The sequence below is a fragment of the Lepidochelys kempii genome, chromosome 3 (genome assembly GCF_965140285.1).
Source record: "Lepidochelys kempii isolate rLepKem1 chromosome 3, rLepKem1.hap1, whole genome shotgun sequence".
Classification (NCBI taxonomy): domain Eukaryota; kingdom Metazoa; phylum Chordata; order Testudines; family Cheloniidae; genus Lepidochelys; species Lepidochelys kempii.
In genome coordinates this window covers 167,637,329-167,665,028 of record NC_136382.1, presented here as the reverse complement: position 1 = coordinate 167,665,028, position 27,700 = coordinate 167,637,329, and the positions used below count along the sequence as shown (strand labels likewise).

The window sequence follows — 27,700 nt, the reverse complement described above, 5'->3', positions numbered from 1 at the left end:
ATACAGTACAACCCCTGAGTTTACAGATTCATTAAAAATTCTTGCTAATGGGCTTGCAATTTCATGTGCCAATTCCTTTAATATTATTGGATGAAGATTATCTGGGCCCCCCAATTTAGTCCCATTAAGCCGTTCGAGTTTCGCTTCTACCTCAGATATGGTAATATCTACCTCCATATCCTCATTCCCATTTGTCATGCTACCATTATCCCTAAGATCCTCTTCAGGCTTATTAAAGATGGAGGCAAAGTATTTGTTTAGATATTGGGCCATGCCTAGATTATCCTTGACCTCCACTCCATCCTCAGTGTTTAGCGATCCCACTTCTTCTTTCTTTGTTTTCTTCTTATTTATATGGCTATAGAACCTTTTACTATTGGTTTTAATTCCCCTTGCAAGGTCCAACTCTACTTGACTTTTAGCCTTTCTCACTTTATCCCTACATGTTCTGACCGCAATAAGGTAGCTTTCCTTGCTGATCTCTCCCATCTTCCACTCCCTGTATGCTTTCTGTTTTTTCTTAATCACCTCTCCGAGATGTTTCAGAGTAACAGCCGTGTTAGTCTGTATTCACAAAAAGAAAAGGAGTACTTGTGGCACCTTAGAGACTAACCAATTTATTTGAGCATAAGCTTTCGTGAGCTACAGCTCACTTCATCGGATGCATACTGTGGAAACTGCAGAAGACATTATATACACAGAGACCATGAAACAATACCTCCTCCCACCCCACTCTCCTGCTGGTAATAGCTCATCCAGCTTGGTCTACAACTCCTGCCTATGAATTTTTTCCCCTTTCTTGGGATGCAGGCTTCCGATAGCTTCTGCAGCTTTGATTTAAAATAATCCCAGGCCTCCTCTGTCTTTAGATCCATACATTCTTCAGTCCAATCCACTTCCCTAACTAATTTCCTTAATTTTTGAAAGTCAGTCCTTTTGAAGTAAAAAACCCTAGTTGCAGATTTATTTTTGTTAATCCTTCTGTTCAGTTTCAACTGAATTATCTTGAACCAAGATTATCCCCTACAACCATTTCTTCTATGAGGACCTCACTACTCACCAAAACCAAATCTAAAATGGCATCCCCTCTAGTCGGTTCAGCGACTACTTGATGAAGGAATCCATCAGCTATCACATCCAGGAAAATCTGAGCCCTATTATTATTACTAGCACTCGTCCTCCAGTCTATATCTGGGAAGTTAAAGTCTCCCATGATCATGCAATTTCCATTAGTATTTACTTCATTAAAAACATTAAAAAGGGCTCTATCCATATCCAAATGAGATCCCAGCGGTCTCTAGCACACCCCAAGCACTATCCCAGGGGAGGCTCTAATAGTTTTCTTCCCCAATGTAATTTTTGCCCAGACGGACTCTGTCTTATCCATTCCATCACTTCTTATTTCTTTACATTCTACCTCATCATTGATATACAACGCTACTCCACCACCTTTACCTTTATTTCGGTCTTTTCTAAACAGCACATACCCTTCAATACCCGTAGTCCAGTCATGACGACTATTCCACCAGGTCTCTGTTATCCCTAGAATATCTGGTTTCACTTCCTGTACCAGTAGCTCTAGTTCCTCCATTTTGTTACCTTGGCTCCTCGCATTGGTGTACAAACATCTTAATTTTTGCTGTTTGGCCTCACTCACATTCTGTACCTTATTAGGCATGGTCATTCTACAGCCAGTATAACCTATTAGACTGGATTCCACACTGCCCTTCCTCCTTATATACATGCTCCTACCCACGGCTGTATCCTTTCTTACTTTGTTTTCTTCACTCTCAATGCTAAAATCCGGTGTGGAGATTACATCGACATCTCCCAATCATCTCCCCCAAATTCCTAGTTTAAAGCTCTCTTAATCAGTTGTGCCAGCCTCCATCCTAGAAGTCTATTTCCTTCCCTATTCAGATGAAGTCCATCCCGAGAGAACTGTCCTCTGTCCATGAATGCCTCTCAGTGGCCATACATCCCAAAGACCTCCTTATAGCTCCACTGCCTAAGACATCTGTTGATAGTCATAATCTTGTCACACCTTTGTTGCCCTTCTCTAGGAACAGGTAGAATCCTACTAAAGATCACCTGAGCCTCGATTTCCTTAAGCGTCTTCCCCAGCCTAGCACAGTCTCTCTTAATACTTTCCAGCGAGAATCCAGCCATATCATTTGTTCCCACATGAAAGATAATTAGGGGATTCTTTCCTGCTCCCTTTAAGATCCTTTTCAACCTCAGGTCTACATCCTGTATCTTAGCACCTGGAAGACAGCATACCCTTCTATTCTCTGGATCAGCTCTGGTTACAGGCCAGTCTATTCTTCTCAGTAAAGAGTCCCCGATCACATGGACCTGCCTTTTCCTGGTGACGGTGCTATTCTCCAGTCTATCCCCTGTTCCCTCTGGCTGCAAGTTCCTTCCATTCCTATTCTCCCTTGTAAGCCTCTTCAACCCATCCTGTATCCTCCTGGGGCTCATATTTGGTGTAGTCTCCATTGACTCTTCCCCTTTTCCTATAGGACTAGCCGCTCTTCTCTTCTTCCTTGCCCTTCCACCTTCAGTGACTACCAGGTGAGCCCCTTCTTCATTTTCCAACTCTGCAAACCTGTTCTTGAGCTCTATTTCTCCTTCACTAGCCCGTCTTTTCCTCTGCCTGGTTCTTTTAGTCACATGCTTCCATTGACCACTTTCCTCACCCAGTCTCCCCTCAGAATTCCTCAGTCCTGCTTCCATCTGCAAGTCTGAGCTTTTCCCTTCAGATACCTCATGTCTTTGATCCATAATCTGCTCAAACCCCTTTCTAAACTCAACCAGACTTTCCACCTGCATCTCCAAACCTCGGATCTTTTCCTCCATCAGCTCTATCAGATGGCATTTCATGCAGACAAAACTCTTACCAGGTGCCCCCTCCAGGATCATGTACATACCGCAGCTTCCACATCCAGTCATCTTCATTGTGTCTTCCGCTACATGAGTCACTCCCACTGCTGCCTCTGTATCTGTCATTGCCTTCCCACCTAAATCCTGTTAATCTGGGAAACACAAACCACACCAAAACACCACCACCCACAGCAAAAACAAACCCCAAACAAGCACCATAATACAAACTAACTCCCACTCAAACTCCCCTGTTTACAGCTCTGTTTGCTAGCTCCTGTGCCACTACAGCTGTCTAGCCATTGAATGGAAGGTATTCTTTCCATCAGTGGTCTCTTCGTTGATGTCTATATGATCATCTCCTTTATGGAAAAGATTTCTGCCAGCATAAAGTGATACAGTTCCTTTGGAATCTTTCTACATCAGTTTTTGCAGTACTCATGGTGAACTGGTTTTGTTCAATATCTTCATAAATGATCTGGAGGATGGTGTGGATTGCACTCTCAGCACATTTGCGGATGATACTAAACTAGGAGGAGTGGTAGATATGCTGGAGGGCAGGGATAGGATATAGAGGGACCTAGACAAATTGGAGGATTGGGCCAAAAGAAATCTGATGAGGTTCAATAAGGGTAAGTGCAGGGTCCTGCACTTAGGACAGAAGAACCCAATGCACCGCTACAGACTAGGGACCGAATGGCTAGGCAGCAGTTCTGCGGAAAAGGACCTAGGGGTGACAGTGGACGAGAAGCTGGATATGAGTCAGCAGTGTGCCCTTGTTGCCAAGAAGGCCAATGGCATTTTGGGATGTATAAGTAGGGGCATAGCGAGCAGATCGAGGGATGGGATCGTCCCCCTCTATCCGACACTGGTGAGGCCTCATCTGGAGTACTGTGTCCAGTTTTGGGCCCCACACTACAAGAAGGATGTGGATAAATTGGAGAGAGTCCAGCGAAGGGCAACAAAAATTATTCGGGGTCTGGAACACATGACTTATGAGGAGAGGCTGAGGGAACTGGGATTGTTTAGTCTGCAGAAGAGAAGAATGAGGGGGGATTTGATTGCTTTCAACTACCTGAGAGGTGGTTCCAGAGAGGATGGTTCTAGACTATTCTCAGTGGTAGAAGAGGACAGGACAAGGAATAATGGTCTCAAGTTGCAGTGGGGGAGGTTTAGGTTGGATATTAGGAAAAAAATTTTCACTAGAAGGATGGTGAAACACTGGAATGCGTTACCTAGGGAGGTGGTAGAATCTCCTTCCTTAGAAGTTTTTAAGGCCCTGGCTGGGATGATTTAATTGGGGATTGGTCCTGCTTTGAGCAGGGGGTTGGACTAGATGACCTTCTGAGGTCCCTTCCAACCCTGATATTCTATGATTCTATGAACCGCCTCAGCTCCTCACAGGTGATGCAGAATCCATGAAGATGTAATATGTCAATTAAATTGTGAGACCTAAACTCATGGCGTAGCTGTGCAGCAATGTTTACATGTAGAGGTGTGATAATTTTGGAACTGTTAAATACTATGCACTTGGCAATTGAGAGGTGTCCTTCTTTTAATATCTTCTGAAGGATAATGCTCACTGCTGGCTAAATTATATGCCTCTTTATCTATCAGCCAAAGGATGAACTCCCGCACCAACCAGGGCACAAAAGTAGCTGACCTCTGCAAACGACAATCACCTGGCTCTGGATAATATTCTGAGGTTTTCATTTTGACTATTTCAGAACAAAGGAAATGAACAAAAACCACTTGTTCATTTGAAAGCTATTCATCAGGCGTACTTGCCAGAAGAACAGCCATAAAGTATTTGGATGACTTAAGCTATTGCTTCAGGTTACTAGCATCTTGGATAGCATCGGCTAATGTTATTGCGCTGCATAGAACATTGGTAGACTTGCCTTGTCCATGCTGTGCATGAAATGAAATTGCAGAACCATTGTGTTTTTCTAACCTTGCCTGTAATTTGCTCTTGGAACAGCTTCCAGTTTCTACATCTGAGGGAAGTAGGACTTTATGTCTTTGTAGCAGCATGGACAGAATAAAAGAATTCATCTTGTACATAAGAGCATTGGCTATCTCTTCAACCAGTTAATAAAATGCAATGTCCTAAGGTGACTATACTGTTGCAGTGTAACTAGATGGTTTTGCTTTAAAATTTGTTTTACTCAAGTATGAAGAAAGTTACATGGAATGATAAACTGCATCCTTAGCAATCAAGTCTTCCACAGATATTCTGTACAACATGTCATCACCTCCTCTTTGAAGTGCTGCCTCCCTTAGACTGGTTGCTCTCTCAAATGTTTCTATTTTATGAAGTTTCTTGACTTTCTTGTGTTTTTGTCTCACGCAAACAATGCAACAGGACCATTTACTGGAGTATGTGCTTCCTCCGATGGCTATAGAAGCAGGTGAACATGATGCTCTCTGATCCAAGTCTGTCTTTCCTGGATTCAATACAACTCTGATGTGCCCAATTTGACTTGCTTGTGTATTTCTGACAGCAACCCCTGTGCTACAGAAGTGGTGTCACAACATCTAAACTAGAAAACTCATCTAGTAGCTGCCAATACAATTCATCTCTGCTGGCTTCTACAGTCAGCAACTACAGAATTCCATCCAGCACCAGTGGCTTTTGACAGTTTTGCGTTCTTTTTTATTTTCTTGACAAATAACACATTTCTCGAAGTTTGTAGAGTCTTTTTCTTTTTGATGTAAACTTTAAAGGGCTTGTATCCTCCATGTCTTCATATACCATAACTTCCCCATAGAGGTAAAATTCTGAAAGTATATCATTAGCATAGCCACCACCACTACCGTCATTTTTCATTTTGTACAAGTATCCAAACTAGTGCTAAACTAGATCTATACGTTAGTATCAAAACTGCCATTTTTGTTCAGTGAGCACTTTGATTGAAGCCCAATTTAAGCTGTGTATTGTCATCGCTAACACTCATACTGACTTGCGCATAAGTGTCACTACATTAAAAAGCTAGTTTCTAGAATATTTCATATCTAGTACTACATGCATTTACAAATTAAACCCTTTTATTAGGAAGACTAGATGCTATGTTGTATGTTCAAAAGCTTACAAATGGAGAAGTATTACATAAGGAATTCACATACATTTATATCTCATAGACTCATAGATATTAAGGTGAGAAGGGACCATTATGATCATCTAGTCTGACCTCCTTCACAATGCAGGCCACAGAATCTCAACCACCCACTCCTGCAATAAACCTCTCACCTATGTCTGAGCTATTGAAGTCCTCAAATCATGGTTATCTATCTGTGATGCAGTACACAATGATGGGCATGCAATCTACTGCTACTGGTGCACAACCTTCAGTGTGAGATTGATCTGGTCACCAAATTTCAATTGAAAATATAGACAATTATTATAATTGCTTGTGTGATACTTTGACAATGAAGAACATGCAATTTGAAAACATTTCATGTTAGTATACTGCAAAATGTTGATATTCACCATTTTTGCCCCGTTCTAAAGTTTCATAATTTCTGGAAAAAAACTACTTGCTCATGCAAACCCAATCAAAATCTTGTAATACACTGTCATTTGGTGGCTTTGACCAATAAACACCACATCAAGCTGTTAAAATTAACTTAAACAGTAAAAACTGTAGTCATAGTCAAGTTTCTGGAACTGTGTAAAAAATGACACGTTCTCATTTTGGGAACCATTATTTCACCTCGCCTACAGGCTTACAGCACCACTTGACAGATCCACATTATACCTTAACTAATTATACACAAAATAAGCTTTCAAATGATATATAATATAGGTGTGTACAGGGTGGGTACATTAAACTCCAAAAATATGGCCTTTTTAAAAGAATTCCCACATGCCTATCAAGGTAAATAGGCAAAGGCATGAGGGAATGCTGGATGTGGATGAGGGGAAAGCCTCATGAATCTATGCTCAGACAGTGACCAGGAACCCTTGCATGAACGGCATTATGGAACTGTCTTCAGGTTGAGGAGTGGATTTAGTCTCCCCCAGCCTTTACATTTGGCACCCAAATAAAGCTTAATTACTTGGCTTTATGTAGGTTTCTGGAATTCTACCCCCGTAGACCCTGATCCGGCAAATCCTTATGCAGCAGGGAGCACAATCTTGTTCTCAACCTCCTTCCACATTTAATTTAATTATTCTCAAAAGTTCAAGATAAAAAGGTGCAGGGAAGGGGTAGAGAATGTACCTGACTGTGGAGATGAGTTTAAGTGCACTTCTCATCAACCTATTGAGGCACCTAGCTACAAGCACTCTGCTTCTAGCAGCAGCACCCTCAGTAATGCAGGATCTGTACTCCCTGTCCTATTTATCACTTTTTATCTTGCATGTACACAAGCAACATTCTGTATAGGTGTAGTGTGGGATCAAGCCCTTAGATTCTGAGCCAGCAAAGCATTTAAGCATGAGCAGTCCCACTGAAATCAGTGAATAAATGTGATACAGCATTTAGTGAAGAAAAAAGACACTGCATGAGAATTCTAGTAAATGTTTATACCGCATATTTATAAAGAGGGAAAAACTACAGTAATAATAGATGATAAAATATATATACATACCGTACACATGAAGATATATATTAGGATTGTTTATTTTAAAGCATACAGTATAATTTATAGTGATAGGAAATATTCTGAATAAATTTATAATATCGGCTCTACATTCTATTGCAGAAATGCACATCTCTGCTATGTGAAAACAGCAGATTCACTTCACAAAGGTTTGTGGACATGTTTTTTTGAATGATCAAAAAGGGTTCATAACCCACAAGCCCACAATTTAGGGCTCAAGCAAACTCCATTCCATTTCACGAATTTTGTATAATTTCAATAAGGGACTATGACACTAAGGTTTCCAGACACCCCAAGGGGAGAACAGAGTTTCTGAACACCAAAGAATAAGCAACTGAATCAACTAGTTGTATACAAATGTTATTGTGTGTAAATATATTTCAAGCAAGATCTTTCATGAAAGCTTGTAATGTTCTGAACTTAGGAGATATGTATACAGCAGGGGTTCCCAAACTTGGTTCGCGGATTGTTCAGGGTAAGGCCCTGGTGGGCCACGAGACACTTTTTGTTTACCTGAGTGTCCGCAGGTACGCCCGCTCGCAGCTCCCAGTGGCCACGGTTCGCTCTTCCCGGCCAATGGGAGCTGCGGAAAGCAGCGTGAGCCGGGCCACAGCTTCACACAGCTCCCATTGGCTGGGAACAGCGAACTGCGGACACTGAGAGCTGCGAGCTGCTGTACCTGCGGACGTTCAGGTAAACAAAGCGTCTCGTGGCCCACCAGGGGCTTACCATGAACAAGCCACAAGCCAAGTCTGGGAACCCCAGTTTTATAGTTATGAATATACAGGTTTATAGTTATGAATATATGCATGTGTAGAATATTGTAATTGTAACTATGGTGCAACTCCAGCCTCACTTCACAGCAGTGAGGGGAAACAATCAGACAGGGAGGGGCACCTCCCAGGCTAGTTGTTTACACAAAACTAACTCCAAGTACTTAGCTCTGTACAACCCAGGTAGACACAATGGCAGATAATTAAAGATAATGGAAAGACTGAAACAAACAAACAACAAAACCCAGTCTTGGAAAACTTAAGGAAGGAGGAAGTTTCCCCTGCTCTATAGTGTAACCATTGATTACCATAGTCTGAAAGAAAGAAAGAAAGAAAGAAAGAAAGAAAGAAAGAAAGAAAGAAAGAAAGAAAGAAAGAAAGAAAGACCCCTGCAAAACCTGTTGAAAGGGAAGAGGGAATGAAGGCTTATCCAGAAACTGAGCACCAGCATCTAAGCGGGGTGCTCAGAAACACTGGATCGATCCCCTCTATGATAGAGGGCATACTAGGAAACCGTTCAGAGACAACAGGAAATTTGTATTAGAAAATGAAATTTAGCTAATATAGATGCGTAAAGCCCAAGTTTGCACCTTTATGTTTATTTTCTGCATAACTTGTATGTGTTTGGTTTTCCTTACTGTTTCATCTCTGAAACTATGATTTTTCTATTAAATAAACTTTTTGTTTATTTTAATCCCAAGCAGGTCTCTATTGTGCAAACTGTGTGGAGCGTGTGGGCCAAAGTAAACTGATAACTGGGGCCAGGTTTCACCCCTTCAGAGGTGACAAACCAGAGGGGAAAAGTCCAAGTGTCTGGTAGTTAAGTACTTGGGGAGATGGATTTGGGGGAATTTGGGAGCAGAACGGGTTGTTGAGATCATCCTGCAAGGAGTAACTAGGCTAGTGGAAGCCAGATCTGAGATCTCTATGCTTGTAGGCTGGCTACTGGTGTCAGAGTTCTGAGCCATAACAGAATAGCATTAACACACCCAAAGTTAGAAGGCAGGCAGTGACAGAACCATTATGGTCTGGGTAATACTCAGAACATCACAGGGACTGTCTCTTGTACATGTATGTACAGTCCCTAGCACTAGTCCCCTTCCTGACTGAGGCCTCTAGGAATCACAAATAAAGAAAAATAATCGTAATAAATTTGTAAAAAATAAATTGACTCATGAGCCTCATCTGAGTTTAATGTCTGTAACAAAACTTAAAACCAAGTTTGTTTTGTGTAGTTTTGGGTTTTGCCAAGAACTTCTGACATAGCTCATCTCCCTACTATGCAGTTTTTTCTGGAATGCAAATATATTCTCAATAACTGATTAAATCTGCGGTGTACTGTACTTCATGGAATTTCTCTACAAGAGAATTTACGCAAGAGATTACTAACCAATATCATGGCAATATGTAAGCAATTCACACATACCTCCTATGTAATCAACTATGTACTTTCCGAGGTTTGTTGAATATACATTATCTGGGGATTAATAATTACTTACCACAGTGAGTCACACAAAATCCCAATACTTGGTTTTTTTCCAAATAGTCTTACTAGCACACAAGGTTGAAAATTAAAGATTCATAATAAATGCCCTTGTTGTTTTTGTAACATGCTATTCAGCATTCATAATCAGCTGTAACAAGATGTCAGTTACATATGCCAATTAGGGGCAAATGGCACTAAAGGAAAATTTCCAATTAAAAATGTTACCTCACTGTTAAGAAATAACTCATTCCAATTTTATTAATTGTCCTCGATTTTAGACTCAAATGTTTTCATGTATGCTTGTCTTTTGATGAAAATGTCATAGAGGTCAAACTGAAGACAGTTTGTAACAAAAAATAATTTGTTTTGTCAATATTTAATTATAACCACAAATAATATAAAATAACCAAATACCATCAGTCACTGGTATTCAAAGTATTTATCTTTTAAAGTTGATATTTTGGTGGGGTTTTTTGCATATACATATATAAATTTTTAACCTCAAAACAGCGTGCTAAGTGCTTACATAATTGCATGATATTATATTTTATTATATCAGAAATTATATGTGATCATGTAATTAAAGATTGTATCATAATAATTAATACATATGCACACTGAAAATATGGGATTAGAATGGAAACTGTATGTGAATTTAACTACAGACATTGCTGCCACTGCTATTGCAATACAAAGGGCCTGATCCTGTAGTCACCCTGCATGCAGAACTCCCATTGATCTTCCACTGCCACATGGAGAGGCCCATAATGAAAATATATAAAGAGTAAAACTATGCTAATCTCACTTTGCTAATCCACAAACCAATTAATTCTCACATAAAATTTGGTGGGCTTCACTCAACTTCCTGGCAAAGATTTAAGACCAGAGTGTGAGGTCTTACATCAGCAGGGCCCTATCTACACTACATGAATAACTGTGGTTCCGTCAAGTTATCTAGAATTGTTCTAACATTTTATTACAGTATGAATGAACAATATGTTTATAGAATTGTTTTAAGAAATTGGGTTACATCCTAAATTAATGACACTCAAACAGAATAGAATATGTTACTTTAAATTGGTTCCCCATTAGCCATTCTGTCCACTAGTTAAGGGATTTCCTGAGTAAGTGGTTTGTACTTTTTATAAACCTCAGTCAACTTTTTTTAATCCACTGATAATATCCATTCCAAGGAGGCTCAGACCGCATAGCATTTGAGCAATATATATTTCTTTGCTATGATTAAAAAAAAAGGAAGCTGTAATGTTCTTGCCTATCCTACATGTTGAGAAGAGTGAACACGTTTCAGTCTCAACACTAAATTTCCTGGCTTTTTAGATTTAAGTCAGGCCCTGAAGATTGTTTCAGCATAGCCCATTTCAGTTGTATATTTTGTAATGTCAAAGCTAATATTTATAGCTATCTGACTAAATCCATCTGCACAGAAAAAATCCTGCAATCCAATATATGCAGTGATATTTGTCACCATTAACTAGTAATTGAAAACTGCCACATTAGACACCATTAAGATATATTTAAAATTATTTTAAAACCATTTTTGTACACTGTTGTTTAGAACTCTTTAAAAGCTTGAACTGAAATTGACTTATTTAGGTTTTTTACCTGTAAGACATGTTCACACTACTGTGAACTACATTTTTCCATACATAAAGAGCAACTATATATTTTTAGTCAGTATGGCTGAATGGCTTTTATTTTATAGATCAAGGGAAACAACAAAACAAGAATGAAAAGAAATAAAGTTTCCATGGGCTATATCTTCACTAGGAAGAAAGGTGTGTTCTTAACTAATTTGAGTTAAAATCCTAGGGAAGACAAGACAAGTTTGTAGTTTTCACACAAGTTAGTAGGTCAAGTTAAAGATTATGAGGAAGCTTAATCTTTAATTTGACCTACCTATTTATGTCAAAACTATAAACTACCTTGTCTTCACTTCAAGATTTTACCTTGAGTTAATTAATGGGAGTCAGCTAACTTAAGAACACAACTTTACTTCCTAGTGAAGACAAGGCCCATGAGGGAAACCAGTGCGTGTACTCTATAACATGTTAGATCAAGTCTTGCCTCAAAAAATGGCTGCTCTTCCTGCTCACAGGAAGATATCTCAGGGTATGTCTACACTTACCGAGGATCGACACAGTGAAGACCCACTAAATTGACAGCAGATGGCTCTCCCGTCGACTCTGGTACTCCACCGGAACGAGAAGCGTAAGGTAAGTCGACTGGAGAATTTCTCCTGTCGACCCAGCGCGGTATAGGCACCGCAGTAAGTCGATCTAAGCTACGTCGACTTCAGCTACGTTATTCACGTAGCTAGAGTTGCATAACTTAGGTTGACTTAACCCCATACTGTAGACCTGCCCTTAGACATTAACTTTTCATGGAAAACAAGCCTTATATCTTTTAATCCCTCACTCAAGTGTGGTGATGCTTTTAACTTGAGTTGGCTGGCCATCACCGGGTATAGACTAATACCGGAGTTCACACAACCTGTCAGCTGCTAATGTAACCAGGGCTTTGGAGTGGAGCCCGGAGCTGAAACATGGAGCAGCTCCGGAGCAGTGGAGCTGCAGGTTTTTGCCTAGAGCTGGAGCGGAACCGGAGCACAGCTCCAAATCCCTGAATGTAACCACTCTGCAATATGGATGCAGGCTTGCTCCACTCGAGTGCAGTGCCTTTCCACACTTGGCCCATATGCCCAGCAAGGTTTGACAAATTCTTCCCCAATTCATCAGGAAAGAATTCATACAGCAGCTCAACTTACTTCATCACAACACACCATAAGATGTGCCCCCAGAAGTGCTGAGTGCAGCACCAGTGTGAACATAGCAGCCCAAGTGTTATTTCACAGTGTGGCTCCTCTCACTTGAACTAGGCCAGCTCAAGAGAAGTAACTCAGGTGTAGATAACTCAAGTTTACACAGTAATGAAGATGTCTCCATAGTCCACAGAAAACAAATTCACAACAACCACATAGATCACAATTTGTTATTGTACAGTTGCTCATGATAATTGCATGGCTGTCAACACCAAGCCAGATTCATGCCTCTCCTGGTGATAGGGTTGGTACAAGGACCTAGGAGATGTGGTTTGCACATTCAGGACCTGTCAGGGTCCAACGTGGTTCCCAGCACAGGTTACAGAAGCTATGAGGACTGCCCTAACTTGTACCCTAGCTGCAATGGTCTCTATGGATCACTGCAGGGGTACAGAACAGCTGGAGCATAAAGCATTCTGGTTACTCTTCCTCTCTCCTCCAGAATGTCTCCTGTGCTGAGGCCTCTTGTGGAGCCTGGGAGTGGGAAGGAAGTATTCAGAGCTAGCTATGGCTGTCCTGCAGCTCAGGCAAAGGACCTCTTGCTCCAGGTTTATTTCTGGAAAAGAGGTGAGGGAAGAAATCTTATGGCCCCTCTGAAGCTCTCTTGCACCAACATTACTAGTGAATTCCTCCAACTGTGCTGGCTTATCTTTGTACAGAAAAATAAAGTATTCCAAGTATTTGCTTCTAATTCAGAAGATAAATTAAATTCTATTCCTAACAACCTTACATGCCTCCATCAGTCCATCAGTTGTCTGGCATCTGCCAAATAGGACCAGGCAGACAAAAACTGGCCCTAAATCTAAAATTACTAAAAATTTTCTCCATTATGGATACCACAATTTTCTTTATTCTCATTGGCTGAAAGAGAACCAGAAGAACAGTACAGATATGTGACGCATTTACAAGGAACTCTGTCCTTCCTGGAACTTTAAACAGTTGCCATTAATGTGTTTAGATTTCAGTGATTAAAACATCCCATATAAACATACCCGTATTAATAGATTCTTAGGAATAAGTAATATGAAACCGTGGACAACAGACACTAAACAGAAAGGCCCTCTACAATCTATATCTATATATTTCTTCTTCTAGCACAAGGCAGCATCAGTACTAATTGCTGATAACAGAAAATAACATAACTACCACTGACTGAATCGAATTCTGGCTACCCACAAAAATACCCCCAAATGGATGCACATATATGCTGCAAAAGCAATACTATTAATCCTATCAGAAATGGCTCGCTGCACAGACATCCTCATGTAGATCATTCTCAATAGGAGCACTAATAATCTTCATCCAGGGTGAGATGGAGTGCACATGGGGGAGCATTGTCAGGGCAGCGGGGTGCACATTAATGTAGAGAAAATCTCCAAACCTTTCCAACACCCCTCTGTGGAGCTTATTATGGAAGACCTGCAAAGCAGCACTGATACAGGTTTTGGGAGACAGAAAATCTTGGAAGAAAGCTTCTGCCTCACCTCACATTGTCACACACTATCTAAATGGACCAGAAAAACAAAATTTGTGCCTACATTTAAAATTACTACACAACCATGTGAAATCTACACCAGATTTACATCTGAGGAACTACATTGCTATTTACTATTTTTTGCTGTTCATGCTTCTTAGCAGATTTCAAGAGCTAGTCCTATTGAAAAGTTCAGAACATTTTATTATTCCAGTGCGTTAGGGCATTTCTTGCTAGCCAAGAGGAAGTAGCACAAACAAACAACTGAATGATACTTTTGGAAAAAGCTGAGTCACAGTTCCATTTCACTATGCAACATACTTTCCTTTGTGTCCTTCCATCTATGGTTTGCTGCAACCTTCGGCTGCCAACAGGTTGACAGTCACGTTCAAAAAACAAACAAATGATGAGTTAAGCAACTCTAGTAACACAGGTAACGGATTTGAAAACATGATTTGGGGAAAGTTCCAAGTGTAGAAAATATTATTTTTCCTGCTCACTTTGTGTTGTAAGAGCTTCTTTGGTATATATTTTCTTTGTAATATTGTGGAGGATTTGGAGTTTCATCCTGAAAATAAATTGACTGCGATATTGTTGGAAGCTGACTAATAGTGAGAATAATGAGCAATAGTGCTCCTTTATCTTGCGTAGGTACTTATGAACTACAGAGAATTATCAATACACTTCAATTACAATTTAGATTAAACAATGCTTAACACACTATCATGGGGCTTCATCCAAAGTCATTGGAAAGACTCTCATTGAACTCAGTGAGGTTTAAAGCAGGCCCACGGTGCAGAAAGCGTACCCCCAAAAAGAGACTCAAGACCAACATCTTCAAATGGGATGACTAAAGTTAGTCACCTAAATCCATATTTAGGTTGTGAGTGGTCTGATTTTTCAAGGTTCTGAGCACTCACAACTCTCATGGACTTCAATGGAAAGTGTAGCAACATTGAAAATGAGTTCATTTGTTAGTAGCCTTCGCAGCCATCATCAGCTTCATTATTATTATTATTATCATTTGTTTGTATTACTGTAGAATCTAGAAGCCCCAATCTTGACTTTATGTAAAGAGGTTTAATTGACAGTGATGAAAACCCTTGTCAGTGTTGGAAAGTCATCTACACTAGAGCTCCCGAAGTTACTAACATTTGTGCAGCTGAACTGTATAGACAAAGCTTTATAGTATTTAGTTGTCTAAATATGGATTTTGATATTTCATTTTAAGTATCAAGGTCTGAAAACACAGGCTCATGTAATTATTAGGCTTTTATGGTCAGACTAGACTCATTATTGGATTTATCTTAAAGGGACACCATCAAGTTAAAAATTATATTTTGCTCCCTGTTCCTCCCCCTAAAAGTCTCTTACCCATTTTAGCAATAAATTAGACCAAGATTTTCAAAAGGGAGTAGTGATTTTGGGTGTCCAACTTGACCTTAACAGACACCTTAATGGAGCCTGATTTTCAGAAAAGACTGCTCAACATCTTTTGAAAATCAGGCTCCTTTATGGGTCTTCAGTGTGGAGCAACCACAAATCACTGTACCTGTAACCACTTGTCACTCTTCAAAATCTTGGCCTTAGACTATTAATTTAAGAATTCTTAGATTTATTTTACTTTTCAACAGTTAAATTGTTTACCTTTTGCACTATCTTCAGTTTAGACAATTAAAATGAGCGAGTAGTTTCAATTTTGTTGAAAGACAGTTTCACTGTGTGGTTCTCATATAGTAACACAATGCTGCAAAGGCTGAAGCCACTGGGAGTTTTGCTATTGATTTGACTGGGAGCAGGATTACCCCCACTTTGGGTCCAATTCTGCAAGGTGCCAAAATCATGAAGTTGAGGGCACTCAGCACCTTGCAGAACTGTGCCCCTAGTTTATAGCTAAGCAAACTGAATGAAAGAACAGCAGTCACACACTGAGAAAACTGATATTCCACCCATTTCCACACTATCATTTTGTTCTCATTGCAAGGTACAGTATGTATGGAATATTTTCTTTTAATAAAAATTACATCCTCTCTAGAGCTCCGTAGATACCTTTTCTCCAAAGCATAAAATCAGTTTCCAGAGGGGTTGTGCTGCTGTAGTATTGTAGTGTACACACCTGCTACAGCAACAGAAGGGAGTTTTCCATCCCAGTAATTAGAGGCAATAGCCATGTTGAGAGAATAATTCTTCCATTGATGTGGCAATGTCTATACCGGAGTTTAGGTTGGCTTAACTACCTCTCACAGGGGTGTGAATTTTTCATACTCATGCATGACATAGCTAATTCAACTTAAGTTTTAAGGTGCCCTGCACACGCCCTTAGGTGTAGACCCGGCCTTAGTTGTTTCTTATCTCAGGTCATCCGCTAAAGGACTGTTTGTTTGTACCCTCTCTGATGTTTGATGAGTGTTGAAATTAAGGTTTCTGGGTGCTATATACCTAAACACTGGAATTTGTTTTATTAAGAATGTGGAGACCCTGTTGTTTTTTAGGTTAGGATGGTTTAAAGCTTCTTTTACATACAGGCTCATTCTAGTTTTTAATCTAGAGTTTTATATACAGCACTTAGCGCTGTGCAAGATTCTGTTATGTTCTGTAACTGAATAGCAATTTGCTAAATAAAAATATGGCAATGATACCGAGTACTGTATCTATCATAATATACAGTTCCTCAACATAGATATTAGAAATGATTATTTTAAAACTGGTCAGTTAGTTTTCATAGTTCACCAAATGTATTACAAAAATATACTGTTAACACCCGTTTCATATTTACCTCATTTTATGTTAAATGTGCTGTGAATAGATAATCCCATTTTCTGAGTAAAAACAGATCTTTGTAGCCAACAGCTACTTTAGTTCCTACTGAAATCAGTGGGAACTTTTACTTTAATGGGAGCAGGATAGCCTCCACTAAGAGTGAGATTTTCAAAAGCCCCTACATCACTTAAGTACTTTTGAAAATCTCAAAGGAGGCAGGCAAAGAAATATATAAGCTTTAAACACTGATATTCACTTTTAAACATGATTTAGAGGCGTGTATTAAACATGTATTTTAGACGCCAAAGCTCTGGCTTTTGATCACAAATCCATAAATATGAAAAAAAAAACATCACAAGAGAAAGCTAGCTTTGAACCTGATCCTGAACGAGTGAAGTCAATGTAAGCTTTGCTATTAACTTCAGTGGGCACAGGTTCAAACCCTTTATTAGCAAATCAGCTTTTATCATTATTTACGTTACTTTTGGGTGCGGGGAGAAACAGGACACCTTTACAGGATCACACATCCTCCCGCACTTCAACCCTCTGCCCCATCCTGGAGTCCCCTCCCGCAGGCAAACTCCCTCCCGGAGCCACCCCCAACACCCCAATCCCCTCTCCTGTCCCAGCCCCCTCCTGCACCCCAAACCCCTCATTCCTGGCCCCAACCCAGAGCCCACAGCCCTAGCTGGAGCCCTCACCCCATGTGCCCCAAACCCCTCCCTAACCCGGAGCCCCCTTCTGCACCCCAAACCCACCACAGAGCCTACACCCCCAGCTGGAGCCCGCACTCCAAACCCATCAGCCCCAGCCCGGAGCCCTCTGTTGCACTTCAAACCTCTCATCCCCAGCCCCACCCCAGAGCCTGCACCCACAGCCGGAGTCCTCATGGCCCCACACCCCAACCCCCCGCCCCAGCCCAGAGCCCTCCCCTGTACCCTGAACCTCTCATTTCTGGCCCCACTCAAAGTCCACAGCCCCGTCCCAGAGCCCATATCCCACCACACTCCAAAACCCTCAGCCCCAGCCTGGAGCCCTCTTCCGCACCCCAAACTCCTCATCCCCAGCCCCATCCAAGAGCCTGCACCTCCAGCCCTTGCCCCCTCCCACACCCCAACCCCATGCCCCAGTCCAGTGACAGTGAATAAGGGTGGGGGCGAGTGAGCAACAGAGGGAGGGGAGATGGAGCAAGTGGGGGTGGGGCCTTGGACAAGGGGTGAGGCAGAGGCAGGGCCTCAGGGCTGGGCAGGGAGCAGGGCAGAGATGTTCGGTTTTGTGCGATTAGAAAGTTGGCAACTCTAACATATTTTACTTCTGTATTTGGCACTTGTGCGATCACTGCTGAAATACTGTGTCCAGTTCTGGTGTCCACAATTCAAGAAGGATGTTAATAAATTGGAGAGGATTCAGAGAAGAGGCCCAAGAATGATTATAGGATTAGTTTAAATGCTTTATAGTGACAGACACAAGAAGTTCAATCCATTTAGTTTGACAAAGAGAAGGTTAAGGGGTGACTTGATTTATCGCCTATAAGTACCTACATGGAGAACAGATACTGGATTATGGACTGCAATGAAGCCAAGAAAGGTATAACACTATCCAATGGCTGGGAATTTATGCTAGACAAATTCAGACTGGAAATAAGACATACATTTTTAACAGCAAGGGTAATTAACCATTAGAACAATTTACCAAGGGCTGTGGTGGATTCTCCATCACTGGCAATTTTAAAATCCAGAGTGGATGTTTTTCTGAAAGATATGCTCTAGGTATTATTCTGGGGAAGTTCTATGGTCTGTGTTTTACAGATGGTCATACTAGAGGAGCACAATGATCCCTTCTAGCCTTGGAATCTATGCATCTATTAGTGTATATTTTCAAAGTACCTGTGTTGTGCTTGCTGGACATTTAATTAAATGTGTGATCACCAGATCACAGATTTACTTCAAACTGTGTGCACCTTGCAGCTGTGTTCCTGAATGTGCTGTGCCCTATAGATGGTGTGAAACTAGAGCCATCATGGCCCAGCTGGAAGGTAGACAGACCTGTTGAGCTTCTTCTGCTACCACATTTAATGCTGGGATAAGGTTTCAGAGGAGGGATAGGCTGCCCAATTGCAGAAGGGTCTGAATCTAAATAACTATACACAATGAGCAGTTAAGGAAAATAACTTGCTGATAACTTTTTACACATTTCCCCCAATCTACAAACATATGGCATATACAACAAAGCATATTCCGGACGACACATAATCCATGCTAAATTTGAAGTTTCTAATCACAACTGTTTGACTTTAATGCATAAAATCATCTGAAACATTTAATACCTGAAGAAAATAATAAGCCCACATTCGATCAGTCCACTAGCAACATTAGGCCCAAGCAGTACCAGGTTTACAATGGTGTCACAGGTGCCCTAGCACTGGGCCCATGCTCAACAGGGGCCTGTCAGCTGGCTGGGCACTGCATTTCACTTGCGCTGCCAGCCAAGGGGCCACCGCAGGCTGGCTCCTCACCTCTCCAGCCCCTCCTCCATGCTCCTCTTGGCTGTCTGGCCAGCTCAGGTATCCCTGCCCCATCCCGTCCCCTCCACCCACTCGCTCCGCCGCTGGCTGGGCTGGGGGGCTCTTGGGGGTCATGTCCCACAAGGATCTGCCTGCCCCGCTCCCCAGTGCGGCTCCGGCTCCGAGCGGTCTTGCTCTGCCTGCCACCTCCCGGGGCTGAGCCACCTGGGACCAGTGCAGGGGCCAGGTCATTCTTGGCCAGCATGGCGGGCGCTCGTGTGGGCCCCAGGCAAGGGGGTTCTGAGGGAGCCTGGCCCAGACAGGCCCCTCCCACTCTGATCCCCCACCAGCCCCAGCTGTGATGCTGGCTCAGCCCAGGCAAGACAAATAGGCCCCACCCAGTGAGCTGGTGAGTGTGGCTGGGGGACAGGCAGGGTGGGGGGAGTGGGTCTCTGGGGGCAGTGGAGGTCTGTGTGAGGTACTCCTGGGCCCCAGGGGGAATTAAAACAGCCCAGGTCCCCCTCCTGCAGCATTCTTTGCTCCCCGCAGAAAGTGAAGGAGGAACAAGGGTGTGTGATTGGAATGTTCCTGGCATAGTTTGGGGGCATTTCCCACCCAAATAGAAGCGAGGGGTGGGGGCCACATGGCATGCAAGGTCACGTGCCACTGCTCCCCCCCCCCACTGTCTGTGAACGCAGAGCTGCTGCGCAGCTCAGCTGAAAAAAGAAGGTGCTGCTCAGCTCCCTGGACTTTGCAGCTGGACACCACCTTCTGGGTCCTAGTGATGGCTGAGCTCCCTTCTGTGTGCTGGGAACCATCCTTCATTTTGTACAACAGTGAGTGCCCACGCGGTAGGGCAGGGCAAGGCAGGGGGAAAGAGGCAGTGGGGAAAGAAGGGGGTGGGATGGGAAGGAGATGGAGCAGTGGGGAAGGGGCATGGGATGGGGAAGAGAAGGGAATGGGGAAGCGGGGGGTGAGGAGGAAGAGGCAGTGGGGTGGGATGGGGAGGAGATGGAGTGGTGGGGAAGGGACATGGGATGGGGAAGAGAAGGGAATGGGGAAGCGGGGGGTGAGGAGGAAGAGGCAGTGGGGTGGGATGGGGAGGAGATGGAGCAGTGGGAAGCGGCATGGGATGGGGAAGAGAAGGGGATAGGAAAAGCGGGGCCCCAGCATGTGGATCCCCTTGGCAGCAGCTGGGCCTCCCTTGTTAAGCAGGCCCATCAAACCCTAACCCTGACAAGTCCTACCTCCCCTGCATCTGTACCACTCCGATGAGCCCCACGAGACACCCTCCCCACTGAGCCCCAACCACCTACACCTAGACCCCATCCAAATGAATCCCACCTCCCCTGCACCCACACCTCCCCCCACCTGCTGAGCTCCAACCACTTTCACTTGGTCCCCACTGCAGACTCTCATTGCCCCTGCACCTGGAACCTCCCTGTGCATCCAGATCCCCCACTGAGCTGCCTGCATCCAGACTGCCCCACACAGACCCCTCTTACCCCTCCCCCCCAGAACTCTCTTACCCCCTGCCACAGAACCCTCTTACCCCCATCTGGATCCCCCTACACTAAGTCCCTCTGCACTTGGATCCTCCCTGCCCACATCTGGTGTGCCTGGCACAAAAGGGGCAGAGCCCCAGGGTGTTTCTGTGGCAGGCATGGCCCTTGTGCTGGGTTAGGGTCAGGTTCAGCCTCACTGCCAAGTCCCTGTCCCAGTGGGGCGGGGGAGGCTGCAGGGTATTCTCCCACCTCCCCAGTGGCCTGTGCTCCCCACTGCCATGGTGGAGCTTCCACATTTATTTATTGTAAAAAAAAATTGCAGAATTTTAAAATATTATGCACAGAATTTGATGCAGAATTCCATCAGCAATATGGGGTGCTCTACAGCTATGCAGGGGGACTGTGAAGGGGATACTGGACAGCAGGGGATCTGTGGGTGGGGGAGCTGGGCAGGGGGTATGGTGTGCAGGGTGCTGTGCAGTTGTGGTGGGAGGTCATCGGGAGGGGACTCTGGGCATGGGGTGCTGGGCATAGTAGGTCCAGGAGCATTGGGATCTGCTGGGGAGGTCTCTGGGCGAGGGGGTGCTGGGCATAAAGGCAGGGCACTGGGCAGGGGGGCAGTGTGGAAGGGCCACATTGGCAGCACAGGGCTGGGCGGGCAAGTGTGCATCTAGCAGTTATGGGTTTGTAAACAGTGCCCTTGTGCTGAGCTGAGTGGGGCCACTCCCGATGTGCTGCGTCTCATTGCCCCCAACTGGCCCCTTGCTCTGCGGACCCGCCCCCCATCACATGCCCTAATTCCGCAATGGTGGCCCACAAATATGTTTGGTGCCGGGCCCACAAAAAGTTAATCTGGCCCTGGGCCCAAGTAAACATAAACACACCATTTCAGTGCAAACAAAATAAGACCTGCGGATGTGGAGGAAATGACACAGGAAGTTCCAGAACTGACAGAAAAAACAAGAGTATCAAAGAGCTGGAGCTGCATCAGAAGGGCTTTTGTGGTACTTTTTGGTTTGAAAGTGTTGGAAACCTGGATTGGGGGGGGTGACAGAAGGTTCAAAAGGGAGAATGAAACTATGGGGCTTAATCTTTTTCTGAGCTTTGAAGATCACATTTAATGTAACCCTTCAAGTCATACACCTGGAAAATAGCAGTGACAACAAAAATAATAATAACAATAACTTTGCACTTGTATAATTCATTCGATCTCAGGATCTCCAGGTGCTTTACAGATATTAATGATTTAGGCAAGTCACTGAAAGAGCCAGGAAAAGAACCCCATACTCCTCAGTCCTGTTCCTCAACACTTAGACCATGGTTCCTTTCCCTTTCTAGAACATTGGAGGAGGAGGATATAACTAGAAGTAATGAGATAATAATAAAAAAGAACTCATTAGACTGCATACCAGGAAAAATGTTGTGCCAGTGAGATCTCAGAATGTAGAATCATCTTGGAAGAGAAGTGAGGGACATCCCTCACTTAAAACATTTAAGACAAGACTAGACAAAGCACTAAAAAGTATACCATACTGTATAGGTATCAATCCTGGACTGACCCCAGGGGATGGACAGGATGATGTAATAGGTCTTTCCATCTCTAATTTCTATAATATACTCGTTTAAAGCTAATCCCAAAACTATGACTATTAACAATAACCTTTAATTTACAAAAAGAAAAGGAGTACTTGTGGCACCTTAGAGACTAAGAAATTTATTTGAGCATAAGCTTTCGTGAGCTACAGCTCACTTCATCGGATTGAAGTGAGTTGTAGCTCACGAAAGCTTATGCTCAAATAAATTTCTTAGTCTCTAAAGTGCCACAAGTACTCCTTTTCTTTTTGCAAATACAGACTAGCACAGCTGCTACTCTGAAACATTTAATTTACAGGCACCTATGACAAAGTCTGTAAAAGTGAAGCATTCTGAAATGTGGTTGACATTTAAAAATAAAAGCTTTAAAGGGTTTTCTTTTGACCAATTACGTACCTTCAAAATACAATTCTCCATTGCCAGTTAGAGAAACAAGACTGTAAGAACATGCAAATTGATTTGTGAAGCTAATGCACTAGAAGCTGATTCTATGAAAAGTCATGTTTTGGTTAATTCCTTGTGGCCCTACAATATGGAGATTTTAGTTCTGCAGGAAACAGAAAAAAACCATACCACTAGGAGTAAAAGTAAAATGAAATACCCAAACCCCTTCTAATCTGACACCCCTTTATCTATTTTAGCTATTTATATAGCTCCCATACCAATAGTAACTGACTACCTCAGAAGCTTTCATGTGTTTACCCTCACAACACTTCTGTGTGGTAGGAAAGCACTATCATCTCCCTCTTTATAAATAGGGAACTGAGGCACAGAAAGAATAAATGACTTATCCAAGTAAGTCTGTGGCAGAATAGAAATTAAACCCAAGTCTCCTAAGTCCCAGGCTTGCACCCTAACCATGACTAGACCATCCTTTCTTCTCTTAGAAGAAATAAAGCCCAAGGGCAGTGCCAATTTTGCTTATAATTGCTTAAGGCAGAAGTATCATCACCTTGCCACAACCTATTGAATTAAATAATTGCTTTATCTTTGTCCATGAAGTCATGATGTCTAAGGGCCTTTGGTCATGCATAGAAGATGGAAGGAGACCACTGAATCTTTCCATGAAGAATAAGCCATTGGCTATTGAGTCTATATTTGAATAAGAAGTGCTCAGGTGTTATGGTAAACTGTATGCACTAAAGGACATGTAAACCCTACATTATAGTAACTTTCTCATATATCTTTAACATCCAGATAGTCCCTATATTTACAAAAAGGCTATCATGCCTTTTCTTGAGTCTTGTCTCTGCTCATTTGATTCAAGTATAGTGGGATGAAAACTAACTGGTATTTGTTCTAAGGTTCAGCAATGAATGTTGTCCCTCACCTTGCATAACCTAATGATCTAATGGGATAATGGTATTCCAGGTGGTCACATTTTGTCTGGAATGAAAAAGCTGAATTGTCAGAACCAGCTTAATGTTCAACTCTAGCTCCTGATATTTGAGCAAGTGGAACTCCTAGTTCTGATCGTGAAAGGGAGAAATAGGAGCCAGAAAGAAAAAAATTTCTCTTACTAGAGACAAAGCTTTAATTTACCTTTAAGAAAAGCTCCTATATAAGGGCAGATCAAACAGAAATTAGAAGTGCCACATACAGAAATCTCTCTCCTGGCCAAGTAGCTGAGGGCAGGAAAGCGGCAATTATAATGTGCCAACAAAATAGCAACTCCTCCAGACTGAACTAATTCAGAAATATTACACTTGGAAACAATAACCACTCCTGTCCCTACCTTCAACCCTATAATTAAAGGAAACGTAGGAGATGAGAAACACAGTTGCCTTTACTTCTTACGCTTGAAAACAAGAGATCCCGTGGAGCCTGAAAACACCTCTCTGTGGGCTGACAGAAAGATTACTCTCTCCCAATCTACTCCAGAGACTCCTTCTAGCCTGTGATTTCTAAGCATGACGCTGCATTATACTGTCACTAAACCAACCAAATAAGGTAGAGTAATATAAACAAGGAGGCAATAGGTCTAAGGGTTAGAATAGAAAATTGTGAGGCCAGAATTCCTGGATTCAGTTACCAGCTTTGCTCCCCGGGGAACCATAGGCAAGTGACTGAACCTCTTACGTGCCTCAGTTTTCAAATCCATACATTGGGTAGGCTAATGCTTATCTACTTGACAGAGGTGTTGAGAGAAATAACTCCTTGAGATCCTTTAATTAAAAGTGCTATCTATATGAGACAGAAACAAACTAAGCATGATGAAATGAGAGTCACTCTTGGTAAATGATCCCCCAACCAAAAATGGCATGACTTTTTCATTCTACCTTGAATGGCAAATACCCAAGTGTTCATTGCTGCTTTGTCCACAAAGAACCCAGAAACTGTTGCTGAAATAAATGGAACTTGGTTGTAGGGTTTCTTTTCCTTTTATCATAACTGAATTTCATTCTTTCAAATAAAATCCCACAGAAATTAGGATAAGCAATTTTGTAGACTCCCTTGAAGATGCTGGAAGGCAAATAAAAAGTGATGGCATTTAAAGAAGAAGCCTCCCCCTCTTGCGGTAAAATTCTAAATTTAATCAAGTAAAGTTAACCCGGATAACTCATAGACATGACCACAAACAGAATTTAACACCTTCTCAGATTCCCACCAGAAAGAGACTTCCTTTTTAAAAAAAGACTGAAAACCAATCAAACTGAAAGAAAAAAAAAAGATTTCAACAATACTATTTTCTAAGGTTGAAAGGCGAATCTCTGTCCTTTCAAAATGCTTGGAAAATACTATTTGACAGATTCGTAATACTTCAGTAAGATCTGTCTAGCCCCAGATTATTATCCCCGCTATAGTTTTTAAGTAGCAAAACAGGTTTGAACATACAGAACTTCTCACTGTTAAAAGCTACGTCACTCATTTACCTCCATCCAACAGAAACCTGGGGCTGTCTCGGTGTCTATTCATGCTGACATCAGGAATGTGAAATCTTGAGCCTGAACTGATTAAGAAGTCTGTAGAGATTAAAAAGATAACCCCACAGCATTTCAGACCTCCTCAGAAGTTTTGTGTTGTTTCTGCCATTTGGGAGGGTCTTTGTCAAACACTCAAGAGGACTGTGGATCATAGTGATTTGTGGGTGATGATTTGAGGCTGAGGGAAATCTAGACAAAGCTGTGGATCCAAGTAAACAAAAACAGGCCTTATCTACATGAGATGTTTTCCTCTCAGATTTCCCAATGTACCACTGCTGGTCTAGCACCCTCTTAGTAGCAGTGGCAGGCACTCTAGTGTGGTCGGTGGTATGCAGGCTACTGGCGTTTTGCACATCTGCCATCCAAGCCTGCGGTGTCACAGGGACTAAAATCCTAGCACCCAATTTACACTAGCTGTACGTGAACACTGGGGAGCCCATGTGAATGCTCGTCTGGGCCTGGCAGGAGGCCAAGGGGCTACTGTGTTGATGCCCTTGAAGTTGGACACCATCTTTGTCAGAGATCTGGAGTGGGGCAGGAGGTCCTGTACCAGCATCTGCAGTGGGGCCCCAAGTCAGTCGGCGCTCTTGTAGGCTTGCCAATTCTGGCTGGACTTCTTCCTGGAGATTTCATCACATGGCATAATCTTTCATTAAAATTGTATCTTTAATTCCTGGAGACTCCAGGACAACCCTGGGAGGTTGGCATCTCTATCTCAGGAGGATGTCGGTGCTCGGGGCGGGGGGCGGCGTGTCAGAGCTTTTGGGGTGAGGGGATGATGCCTGTGCTCGGGGGCGGGGGCCTATCGGTGCTCTCGGGATGGGGGGATGGGCCCCTGCCTGCATGGCCGCGTGGATGCGCTCGGAGTTGGGGGCCTTGCTGTCCTGGGGCGGGGCGGCGGGCGCGCTGCCCCTCCCCCCTCGGGCTGGGGCCCGTGTCGATGCTCCTGCGGTGGGGAGGGCCCGGAACGATGCTCTTCTTCCCGCCCTACTCCTCAGTGTGTCTCCCTGCGTTGCTAGGTAACCGACAGTCCCTGCTGTAAACAGCTCGAGGCAGCGAGCCGGTGACGCCTCGCGCACAGCCCCACTCAGCTGCTCCCCGCGTTACATCATCCCCCAAGAGACGGCTACAAATAGTTCGGTCTACTGCGCATGTGCACGGGTGTTCGTGGCGGACGGTGAGTTAAGGAGGGCGGTTACCCTTTTGAGTCATCTCCCCCTGCCAGCCCAGTGCCTCCCCCCCGCGAAGACTGGAAGGGAACATCCCTCGCCGGCCACCGTACTCCGGCGTGGCTCGTAGCCGACTGGCCGTGGCCTGGCCTTGTTCCCCCACCCTTCCCGTGCTATTTTTAGTCCTTCGTTTCAGGTCCGTGCTGCTCAGTCAGCCGCCACCCGTCAAGGGCGGAAGGGACGCGATGACGCCATCCGTTTCCAGGAACGATGACATGTCAACTGGAATGTTCACTGGGGTTTCGATTCCTTAAAGGGGCATTGACCCGTTTTCTTCCCTCTCCCCTTGGTCAAGCCTGAAGGCAGCGTGGTGCGGTGGTTAGAGCAGGGGTGACTGGGAGGCACGGGGACGCAGCTTCTAATGTCAGCGCCACAGGGGCAGCTCGCTTTGCCCCTCCGTGCCTCAGTTTCCCCTGTACAATAAGAATCACATTTACTGGCCCTGTGGTGGGCAGGTTGGCGTGTTATAACCCCTCAGCCATAGCCCCACACTAGAACTTGTGCCAGAAGATGGGGAGGGAGGCAGCTAGAGTCAGGGGTGAAACACTGATGTAGTTACACAGTGCTGCGTCTCAGTCCTCGATTTGCCTACAGAGTGGGGGAGAGACAAACCCCCTCCCTCATAGTGGGGTCTTGCTTCCCAAGGCTCCCAGTAACACATCTCCTCTAATCCCACTGCCTCCCTGCTCTAGGTAAGGTATTTATTCAGCCACTAACACCATAGTATGTGAGGGCCTCACTCTCTTAATGTATTTATCCTCACAACACCCTGTTAGGTAGGGAAGTGCTATTATCTCATTTTACAGATGAGGGACTGAGGAACAAGCAGGCTAAGTGACTTGACTAAGGTCACACAGAAAGTCTGTGGCAGAAGCAGGAAATTAGCCAAGGCATCCCAAGTCCTGGGCTAGTGCCCTAACCATCCCACCTTTCCAAACTCTACACTCTCTTGTTTCCCTCCCAAACAACCTCACATTTTCCCATTCTGTCCCCCTTCATTCCCTAACAGACCCAAGTCTTCCTTCTCTGGAAACATCCCTCTTCTGTTTGCTTCTCCAGCGTCTCCCTGTTCTCCATCTTTTCCAATATCCTTCTGTCTCCCAGATCTCTATGCCCCCTCAGTCCCACT

The 27,700-nt window shown here is 43.5% G+C and overlaps 1 long non-coding RNA gene across 5 annotated transcripts in view; it reads right to left on the bottom strand.

The window, feature by feature from the left end:
* The window catches only part of LOC140909522 (uncharacterized), a 147,187-nt gene extending 120,702 nt beyond the window's left edge, over positions 1-26,485 (bottom strand). For all 5 annotated transcript variants that reach the window (XR_012158253.1, XR_012158252.1, XR_012158249.1 and 2 more), the window contains exon 1: positions 25,292-26,485. This is a non-coding gene — a long non-coding RNA (uncharacterized LOC140909522). The remainder of the gene's footprint in view (positions 1-25,291) is intronic.
* Between the last annotated feature and the right edge of the window lie 1,215 nt (positions 26,486-27,700).